The sequence below is a fragment of the Sinocyclocheilus rhinocerous genome, unplaced genomic scaffold (genome assembly GCF_001515625.1).
Source record: "Sinocyclocheilus rhinocerous isolate Xijiao unplaced genomic scaffold, SAMN03320098_v1.1 scaffold153, whole genome shotgun sequence".
NCBI lineage: Eukaryota > Metazoa > Chordata > Actinopteri > Cypriniformes > Cyprinidae > Sinocyclocheilus > Sinocyclocheilus rhinocerous.
In genome coordinates this window covers 4,445,480-4,456,915 of record NW_015660878.1, presented here as the reverse complement: position 1 = coordinate 4,456,915, position 11,436 = coordinate 4,445,480, and the positions used below count along the sequence as shown (strand labels likewise).

The following is an 11,436-nucleotide window of genomic DNA, read 5'->3' as shown; positions in this document are numbered from 1 at the left end:
CAGTAAAAACATTTATAATGTTACAGAAGATTTTGATTTCAAATAAATGCTGTTTATTGAACCTTCAATTCTTCAAAGATTTCTGAAAGAAAATTCCACAGTAATATTAAAGAGCAAAAACAGTTTTCAACATTGATAATAATAAGAACCATTATTCATAATTGAGCACCAATAATAATTCATAATAATTGTGCACCAAATCAGCATATTAGAATGATTTCTGAAGGATCATGTGACACTGAAGACTGGAGTAATGAAGCTGAAAATGCCATCACAGGAATAAATTACATTTTAAAACTCTACTGTTTTTAATCAAATAAATGCAGCCTTTGTGAGCATAAGAGATTTCTTTTAAAAAACAAGAATCTTAATATAAACTAAGGGTGAAATAAAAATGTATCCCCTCAGACTAATGATCTGTGTAAAAATACATAATTAAGAAGAAGTGGTTCTGCCTATTGGAAAACGCTTCAGGTTTCCTGGAACATTAGAAGGAGTGAATAATGTGCTATTGATCCTTCCAAGCGAAGAACTCAGGAATGCGGCTCGTCTTGTTGCTATAGTGATAACAGTCTCTCCATACCTTTATTTTTATCACTGTCTCAAGGATTGTCTCTCAAAGCATGAGCTGTAATTGCATGAGTGTGTATCTTTGTGTATTTGTGGGCTCTATCATCAGTGCACTAGTGATGCTTTTCTGCTAGAATAATTAGGGTAAATTGAGTTCTTTGAAGCAGTTCTTCTTTTCAAAGGTAATTTGCAGTGACTCAATTAGCAGAATAATAGAGAAATTATGTCTAACATCAAATGAATCATGTGCCATAGTTACATTCAGAGCAGGCATTGGGTTTTGGTGTTTTTCTTTATTCTGCCTCTCATTTTGTTTTCTTTTATCACCCTTTCAGAAGGAATATTTCCATTTTGTGAAATTCTGATTGCTGTGTAGGCACTGGTAAAGTAACACACACAAGCTTTTGGTGTAGATGTAGTTTTTCTGCTGAACTATGTCTATTTTTGCACACAGCCTTACATGTTACAGAATTAAAATGTACCACAATAATTATGCAATAAAATCTTAACATTTTATGGTAAGTTTTCTGTATTATATTCAGATATTTAGATATAACGTATATTTATATTGCATTTGGGAGTTATTTTGATAATAGAATGTATTACCAATTCATGCCAGTAATGTTTAAATAAAATGATATGCCTGAAAGGATTAATAGCTGATTTAAATCATGCAACTATAGTAATAATCTGAATAGGCCTTTGAAATGATCATGGAAAAAATGTTTATTTAATTATACTTTGTTTTACACTATACTGATTACATATTATTACTTATTAGGTTAATAAGAGAACAATGAAAGAGATACAATCAAAGCATTCTAATGCAAAATAATTGTACAACAGTGATAAATAACAGACCAGTCCATGTTTTTGCATCATATCATAATATGTAAGTATAAAGCGCCACCTGCTGTCTGGAGAACAGATTAGATATTATATTAAACCCGAAAAATAAATAATAATATGCAAAAGATAAGAAAAAAGAATAAGAATATTAAAGAAAATACTATAGAAAAAAAATGCAAATACTCTGGTCTTTCTTCTCGTAGGATGATATAAAATTCCCCAACGCTGATCTGAAATGACAATGAAAGAAATGTCCTACTCATAAAATATCTCATAAAGTAGACAAAGATTTATAATAAACTAGAGATTCTCCCTCCCATAATCTATTGAGAGACAGCATTACATTGACCATTTGCAAGAACATATCAAAACACACTTACACTGAGGTTGTCCACTGTTGAGATGGCTCCAAATTCTCCTTTAATCTTACAGATAACAGAATAGGACTCAATAATCTCCAGAACACACTGATACTTCTGATCTCCATGTAGACCCGTCACAGTCACCTCATTCATACTCAAATTCAGCATATCTGCCCTTTTCTGAGAAACAGAGAGTGTGGCATGGTTTGGAGGTGGTGAGCTTCACATTCTGATGTGCAGAAACCCTGACTGCTCACAATAATAATATTTACTGGAAGTTTTTTAATACCTACGCATGCCACAACATGCGGACTGTACACTGATGTTAAACTCACCTTAATATTCACCTGTAGATCATTGGCCACCTGTAAGGTGGTGAATCCAGTGAATCTTGGATTATACTCAAAGGACAAATACTCACAGTTCACACTGGAGTTCCCAACAGTCAAGCTGAAAAAAACACGTTCAGAATAAGAACAATGGTGGGAGTGAAACCACACGTCCTGAGAAAGAGAGAAGCTACATGTAAGCTGCGAATAGAGTAAATAATGTTTTGTTTGAATTAATAAATATCAGTCAGTGAATTACATTTGACAATTATATTAGCAAAGTAATTAAACAATCTGATAAACTAGAACTCATGTTTGACTGTTTATCTCCATATGACAGTGCTGTAAGCTGCTAGACTGGATCCTCTTTAGGGTAAAGCTCATTTTAGCCTAATGCAGGAGTAATACGCACACGTCTTACCCCTGAGCTTGTGTTGTATTGTGTTTTCAGAACATGTTGATAATATGACTGCTTGCTGACATTAATTGACTCAACAAATTCCAGATTGCTCCCCTGAACACGAATCTTCCTTCCACCACTGAAGAAATATTTCAAACAATTTAGTCAAGAAACCAGACTCCAGAATCAGGGAAGGGGCAACTCAGTACACTCTTAAAAATAAAGGCGCTTCATGATGCCAAAGAAGAACCTTTTTGTCTAAATGGTTCCATAAAGAACCTTTAACATCTGAAGAACCTTTCTGTTTCACAAAAGGTTCTTTGTGGCGAAAGAAGTTTCTTCAGATTATAAAAAGGTAAGAAAGAGATGGTTCTTTAAAGAACCTTTGACTGAATGGTTCTTTGTAGAACCAAAAATGATTCTTCTATGGCATCACTGTGAAGAACCTTTTAAAGCACCTTTATTTTTAAGAGTGTAATATATGGTATAAAAAAGTAATAAAATAGTAGTCCTTATTATTATAAATAAAAATAAATTAATATACAATAAATAATATATTAAATATTATATAGTATTTAAATGAAAAACTGATATGATAGAAAAACAAATGCTGATTAGACAGTTGTCTGACCTCCACCAGCTGACTGTGGGCTGTATTCCAGTGCAGCTGGGCTGAGAACTGTAAGTGATGATGCTGTTACCATGACAACGGTCGTCAGGAGTAACGACACACACTTTCACTGTTCCTTTAGTTCCACTGGGAGGAATGTGGAACCTTAAAGTGTCACTGGAGCGATCGAACACTGGAGATCTGAAGAGAAGCATTCATGTGCAGATATACAGTATCATTTATCTGAATATACACACATTCATATGTACCACTAAACACAAACACACAGAATCTCACTCTTTAGGAATGCAGTCCAGATCCCCTTGAATACGGATTTTAGTAACAGATTCCAGGTTCCTTCCTCTTAAAGACACGTTGTTTCTGCCATGGAAAGAAACCTTGTTGGGCTCCAGAGACAGAATCTCTGGCTTCTACAGGACACCAAAGTGTGAGGATATAAGATGCAACCAAACATATTTAAAAGTACATTTAACATGACCTTTGGTCCTTATAAAGCAAAATCCTTAGTACTCGGTGTGACACTTCATATTCCGTCTCATAGAGCACATCATTACATGCATCCTAAAGAGAGGAGAAAGACAGAGAAATGTGAGTTTTCTTCAGCCAGTGCAGTGATATTTCAGATATCAAGAATAAAATAATCTCTTTATGAGATTAAAGAGAATATCTCTTTACACTTTATGAAGGTATGCCAGTTATTCCCAGTACACATATACTGAATTAGTGGATTGTAGGTTACACATTGTCTCACCTGTATGTTTAACTGTGGTCCACGTCCATGTGCCCATTCACAACGCTTGGAGGATGAGGACCAGTGACACCCAGCTGAGATACACTGCACACACCTGCATTTAATGTTAAACGTGTTGTGTTAAACCACTGCATGGCATTTTTTTAATTAATAATTTATTTTAAAACTCTTTTAGGCTCTGCATTTCTTACTGTGTATAAGAAGCACTTGGTGAATTATCTTTGATATTCAGGCAGTCTTTCAGCACCAGTGTCTCTGTGATCTTCTGATCCCCAAGAGCCACTTCAGCTGAGATGTTTAAACCTTAACGGATTATCAAAAAGTAATGATGATAACATTTTTTAAAAAGTTTTCTGGATACAGATAGCCAATACTGCAAAATAAACCCAGACAGACTGATCAGGACTTCTCACATTGATACTGCATTTATGCATTTAGCAGACATCCATAGTGGCTTACATTGCATACAGCTAGTCTCATTTATTTTTCTTTTTTTTTTTTTTGAGATACTTGGAAAAAAAGTTTCTTAGCTCATGAGATACCTTATAGTAAAATATATTGGTTTCAGATGTGTCATGAAGCTACCATGGTTACGGTTGCTGAGAGAGTGAAAGGAAATAACAAGATATGTAGATATTCTCTGCGGTCACAGAATTTATAAATAATTTCCTCCCTACAACATACAGACGCACACATATTATTGAATCAATGTTACTAGTCCTTGCGTGTAAGTGAGAAATCATAGGCAAAAACTTTAAAGGTTTTCATCATAAGTTATGTATTGCTGATTTATGAGTTCTCTATTCTCGCAATTTATTTCAGCTTGTGCTAATTTCCTTCCCATTATTTTTAATGTAAGAGCAGCAGTTGCCAAGTTCACTTATTTGTGATTTTAAGCTTGTTTCTTCTTCCTCAATTTTTAGGGCTTATTTACAGAATTTGGGCTTGTTAGTTTGCACACATAGGAGAAAGCAAATGACTGCGTTATCATCTGATTCTGCCTATTAATGCCATTGGAAACTCTGTTCTGTCTCTTTGAATATGCGCTGTGGTGTCAGAGCCATTTCCACTGAAATGCTGCTGTTATACATGTCAGCTGCATGCATACTATAGCTGCTTTTAATGCAATAGTGTGTATATAGAATAAAGTGGCTGGATTTTATTGAGGACAATAAAATCTTGTTTTAAGTGTGGTATGTGTGCACATTGAATACAAAGCACACAACACCAATCCACTGCACTGACAGAGAACCAACCTGTAGTATATGGTAGCTGGTCAGAAAAACTACAGTAGCAGTTTGGAAAAACTGCATTCAGATCAGACCCGTCACACAGTTTTACACTTCCTCTGGTGAAGGTGCATGAGAAGGTGGGATTTTCTGTGCTCTCCAGACTCAAGGAAAGATGTAGAGTAATCTGTGTAGGAGTGGGCATTGACTGGTCAGTAGAAATTGCTAATATGTTTTCAATGCAATGAAAAATGGTTTTATTTGAAGTTAATATAATTATACCTTGCTGGAAGATTTCTCTGCCCAAACCTGAAAAGAAAACAACATTTCCTGAAGGGAGTTTTTTGGGGTGGACACCCATGAAGATTTCGAACATTCATCTTGGGTGGAGCATCTAGACGAGCAGAAATATATCATTTGGAGTTGTTATGCCAGGTTGGATAAGCTATTGATTTTTTAAAACTAGCTAGCATATTAAACTCTTTTTTACTTGTAAGTGCAACAGATGTTAATCTGACCTCTGTGTTTTCGCACACCAGCCGCAGAGAGGATCCAGAGCAGCTCTGCAGTCTTTCAGAATGCTGTATTTAGCACACTCAACCACAGACACTCTTCTTAACTACATCAAAGACATGAGCAGAAAGCAAAAAAATAAAAAATAAAAATTGAGTTCACACGACTTTTTGAAATAAGGAAAATTTTAACAAAAAACAGACAGAGATCGATTATGGCAGTCAGAAAAAAACTAAAAAATTACATTCATTCCTTCTGCAGCTCTATTAAAACACATTGCTGCAGTGTTACAGTATAGTTTATAATTATTAGATGCCAGAGTATAACACAAGGTATGGTGCACACATAATTTAAAAAGAAAGAAAGAAAAAGAAAAGCACTCAGATTTTATAATATACCTTGTATAGACTTATGATGTTAATAGGGGTGTCACGATATACCGGTATTGACGATAACCGTGATATTCAAATCATGAAATATCGACTTCGTGTTAATTTAGGGTGTGACGATATACCGGTATTGGCGATAACCACAATATTTAAAATGAACAGGACATAGGCTAACAAATAAAAGTGTAGTCTGCACAAAATTGTATGTTATTTTATTCGTCTTGTCAAGAGTCTTGAATTTATTGACTTTGACTTGAATTTATATGAATTATCTTAAGACACAAAATTTGTTTAATATTTTATGCAACACAGTAGGAAAAAAGTGTCAGAGAAAATAAAAATGTTGTACAAAAATTGTATTTCTTATTTTTATTCGTCTTGTCAGGATACAATTCGTTTAACATTGACAACACAATAGGGAAAAAGTGTCGCAGAGAGAAAAAAAAGAATGTAGGTTGTACACAAATAGCCTATTAGCTATTTTTATTTTTTTTATTTTTTTTTTGTCTTGTCAAAATACTAAATTCGTTTGACATTTTTCTGTTAACACAGTAGGAAAAAGTGTCGCAGAGAAAAATAAAATTTCATTTAAAATTATATGCTAATCAAAATATAAACAAAACGGAATTGAACATCCTTCAAGGACAGCGCATCCACACTTTGCTCCATCCTTATTCTGCTCTGTCACTCATCGACAACCTGCCTGTTCTGTCTGAGGGCCGTATATTTACCACCAGTACAGCCTGCTCTGAGCATCGTTATGCACATGCTGTGCACAGACCCTGCAAATAAAACACGTGACGCAGAAAGCATGCGTGCAGCGCGTGCATAACAGTCCGAGTGCAGGCTGAATGGTCCTTAAAGCCTCATCTGCGGCCGTTCTAGACGCACATTAACACTGAATTAGAAGCGCGTTAACTGCATGACTAACTATCGGTTAAAGAGATTAAAATACAGGTACGCAAGTTAACAGGTTAAAGTATCAGTTTTGATGTTAATATTTATTCATCATACTGTTGAACTTGACAGTATTTTCTCTCTTGTTATTTCATAGGGAGCTTCAAAGAAGACAGAGAAAGCCAGAGTCTCAGGTCAGCTGTGACCTGAAGAAGAAGAAGTGAAAATGCATGTGCTCTGTGTTCCATCAGTATCCTTATGTTCATTGGGTAAAAAGAAAAACGAAATAAACAAAGTAAAAATTAATTTGGCAGTTTCCTCAAGGTTTCTATAGATATCGCGATATAGCTTTTGGCCACAATATCCGTGGTGTGAAAAATGTAATATTGTGACAGCCCTAGATGTTAATCATTGTGAAAATGCAGGTTGATAGTAGGCTGTTATGCTTCAAGCATAAAGAAACAACAAACTTTAAATTAATTTAAAAAAAATTTTTGTTTGTTTTTTGCCTTTAGTTTTTTATTTTATTTTTTAAATTACACACAATTTCTGAAACTATGGCTACTTTTCTCTAAACTCTACACACAAAACCACAATAAACAACATTCAAAACATTACACATCTCTTGCAAAAGCAAATACTTCTTTCAAAACTATTTTAACTCTCATAAAAATGGTGTTTTTGCACAGTAACTCTACACAAACACCAAATGATTAGCCATATACACGCCAAAGACGGATATGATAAATATAAAACACTACTATCTTGTGTCTTTTTTTATGTTCAGTGTGCAGTGGAGCACACAGGAGTTTGTCCATTTGAATTTCTTTCTACTGCTTTAAAACAATCTCTATTGTACTCTATCATTACACACTCTTAGAAAAGAAGGTACAAAAGCTGTCACTTTTCAATAGGTACACCTTTGTACTTAAGATGTTCGTATCGGTAACTTAAAAATATAAAAGGTATAAATGTACCTTTTACAGATTTTTCAACTGCTTACACACAAAATCTTTACTTGTCACACAATTTCTCCATCACTGGTTCCTATGAACAGCACAATCCAGGATCCATTTCTAACTGCTGCCACTGCTGACATTGAGCTGTACTTGAACACCACAGAGAGCGGCTGAAGTTCAGTATCAGTCTGAAACACAAACAACATTAGTGAACAATACAGTGAATTACGTTTATCATGCAACATGTATTCTATTACAAATGTTATTCAAGTCTCTGTAAGGCAAAATACTGTTTAAAAAGTATACAAGTAATTTCCAACCTCAGAATCACATTTTTCACCGTAAGCGCAGAAGCCCTTCACTCGGCCTTGAACGTTACTGATGTTGTACAGAGCCAGCACGCTGTTCTCCGGATCCTGCTGATTCTGCGCACTGAACACACCTGCCCAAATAACACCGTTCACTGAGGGAATAACGGTGCAGGCGACGAGCACTGGACGAACTTTACCACTGTAGCATCGTATCGTTGCAGCCTGTAGGGATTTGATTATGTCTGTCTTTTTCCCTTTAGAGCTGTTCATCCTCAGGACGAGCACTTTCCTCTCGTAGTCGGTCTTTGCATTGAGAAATAAATAGGATTCTGAGGGCGAAACTCTCTGGAATCCATCAACAAACTCCACATCTCTCACTGTGCTCTGAATGATGGCATCTGATAGTTCCGCTGTTTTTGAGAAAATCCCACCTCGTTGAGACTCTAAAGTGTTCCATAAGGCAACAACAGAATACCTGGTATCTTGAGCTTTTGCATCGTCGTCCTTTTTCCCAACCAAAAGGTACCTACCACTTATGAAGGCAACAGATTTCTCGTTCTGTCGCGGTCCTACCAATATATTACTTTCATAATGAATACTGTCAGTAATATCATTTATATCAAGAACTTCACAATATCCATCTTGAAAAGTCCCACACGTTATCAGGGTGCCGTTGGTGTCAAAAGGCACCAGAATGTTAACTCTAGTGATGTCTTTTCTCTTCTCCTCATATAGATCGTGTCTCATCTGATGTAGTCGACGGTCAGTAAGAACAAATAACTTACTGTCACCAACTACAAAGTCCTTGATGTCTCCATCAAAGTCCTGCACATCACCGCAAATGCAATTTTTCAGAAGTAAAAGTATTCCAAGTAAGTATCTTCCCATCTTATTTAATAAGTAAATGAGCAGTTGGATAGGCCTACTAGTGTATTTGATAATGAGATCTTGTCACAGAGATCAACTGCGCTCAGATGAGTATAAGGGTGAAGTGGGTGGATGTGAAGTAGCGCTGTGAGATGAGGGCGGAGGTCTAGCAACAACAGATATTTTGATTTCTAAAAACGAAGACAAACTTTCCAAACAGTTACTTGAGTGAAAGTTAAAAATAAATAAAAATAATCAAAATTCTCAAAATTAAATTAAAAAGTATGCTTAATCGTTTTAAAATGTAACTTATGACATCAAGGGGAAGGAGATTTTTGCGAAGTACAAGATCAACGTGTTTAATAATAATATTCATATTGGTTTTTGTCCTGATGCAAATATCACAAAACCTGTCACCCATCTTGTATAATTCACTTCGCAGACAAGGGAAAACATACATCTGTATATGTAAAAACAAATTAGGCTATTAGTTTTGGGACATACTATACTTCTTTAATTGTTGATGTTATATCAAGCTAAATTAATTACCATGAAAATAATTTTTTACCTTTTCGGTTCATGTAACACATGGCAAAAATATATGGCTATAAATAGCAGTCTCTCCATACTTTTATTTTTATCGCTCTCTGATGGATTGTGTCTCAAAGCATGAGCTGTAATTGTATTAGTGTGTCTCTGTGTATTTGTGGGATCATCACTCTTCATTTTGTGTTCTTTTGTAGCCTCTCAAGTGTAGATTAATTTTGATGGTTGTTTATAGCACTGAAATTTTTGGTAAATTTGAAGTTTTGGTAAAGATGTAGTTTCTCGGCTAGTTTATTTTTGCACGTTTCTGAATGTACAGAAGGAAAACGTGTCATAGTAATGGCACTAAAATATTACAACTCCGTGCACAGCAACCACTATGAATATTGGAGAAATGTGGTTGTTAATGCATTAACCACTGTGCATATACAGGAAATACCATTTCACATAGCAAAAAAGTGGTAAGCATTCTATGTTTGATGAAAATTAGGGCTCTTCAAGTATAAGGCATTACATGTGATACATATCATATTCTGATCAGTACGTCAAGTTTTAAAGCCCTCTCATTGTCTTGCATATATTTACATGTATATTATATCATAAGATATAAATATATTTCAATATATTATATATTTATGCTAATAAATGCAAAAAAGTACACTGTGTACAAGTAGTTTTAGAGCCACTTAAAGGATAGTTCACCCCCCCAAAAATGAAAATTTAAAATTAAAAAAGTAATGAAAATTAATTTACTCACTCTCAAGTTGTTCCAAACCTGAATTTCTTTCTTCTGTTAAATAGCTAAAATGGCCCTTGAGCTCTATCCTCCATTTTAGGGGTAATTTCGACTGATACAGTAGTTTATTACCCATTCATGCCAATAAAATATATGCTGTGATGACTGGCTGTATGTTGTACTGAATGTGTGTGTATGTTTTTGTGAATGTTAATGTGCTTGTTCATTTAAGTACAGACTAGACTCTTTCTGTGTACACTGTGTACAGCACACTGATAACAGAATATCAGATTAATAAGAGAAAAAATTGAATTGTGTTGTGGCAATATGGATATGGATCCATACCAGCTTTTGCACCTTGCCTGCAAATTAGGAGGTAATGGCGGAAACGATATAAAAGAGAGGCAAAACGGAAGTCTGGGGCTGAGCGGAAGGGAACAGATGTGACGAGAACGGTACATGAAGGCAAGTGTGGCTAAATGTGTCGGATTATTTGCTTGCGCAGACCGGGTGTGAACGCCAAAACCTCAGAGAAAATTGGTTGTGCATTGGTCACCGGTTGCAACGTCATTCCAGACTGGTTCGCCTGCCACAGGTACTTCAGTTTCTCTTCCTCTGGTAAACGCCCGCCGAAGCTCCAAAACTCCTTTCCCTGCCTTGTATAGGCTATTGGTTGGCCGCTCAGACGCTGCCTGTTGCACGCAGGCGCTGCCCACACGCATACACCCCCACACGGCACGAAGACTCGCCCACACAAACAACGCACACACCTAACGGGATTAATGCTAGGGGAATTATTTTCTCTTTTTGTTTTTGTTTTTTGTTGTCGTTGTTGTTGGGTGTGAAAAACTGAAACTTTGAACTTTAAGACTGTTCCCAAGAGTAAATTTAAAGGAAAACGGATTCGTTTTTTGTGTGTTTTTGAGAATAGAGGACTCTGCCGTTTTATTCTCAATGTACTTGTTGATCTTGTCTAGATTGAATTGAACAAGTGGAAAAGCATGTGGAAAGCCTCTTTCTCAATTAATTAATGCTTGTTTTTTATTATTATATAAAAAATAAAAAATAAAAGAAGAAAAACATTGTAAGATTGTTTT

The 11,436-nt window shown here is 35.5% G+C and overlaps 1 pseudogene; it reads right to left on the bottom strand.

Moving 5' to 3' along the window:
• Positions 1–1,511: 1,511 nt before the first annotated feature.
• LOC107725520 (plexin-C1-like) lies at positions 1,512–9,078 on the bottom strand (annotated as a pseudogene).
• Positions 9,079–11,436: the final 2,358 nt, after the last annotated feature.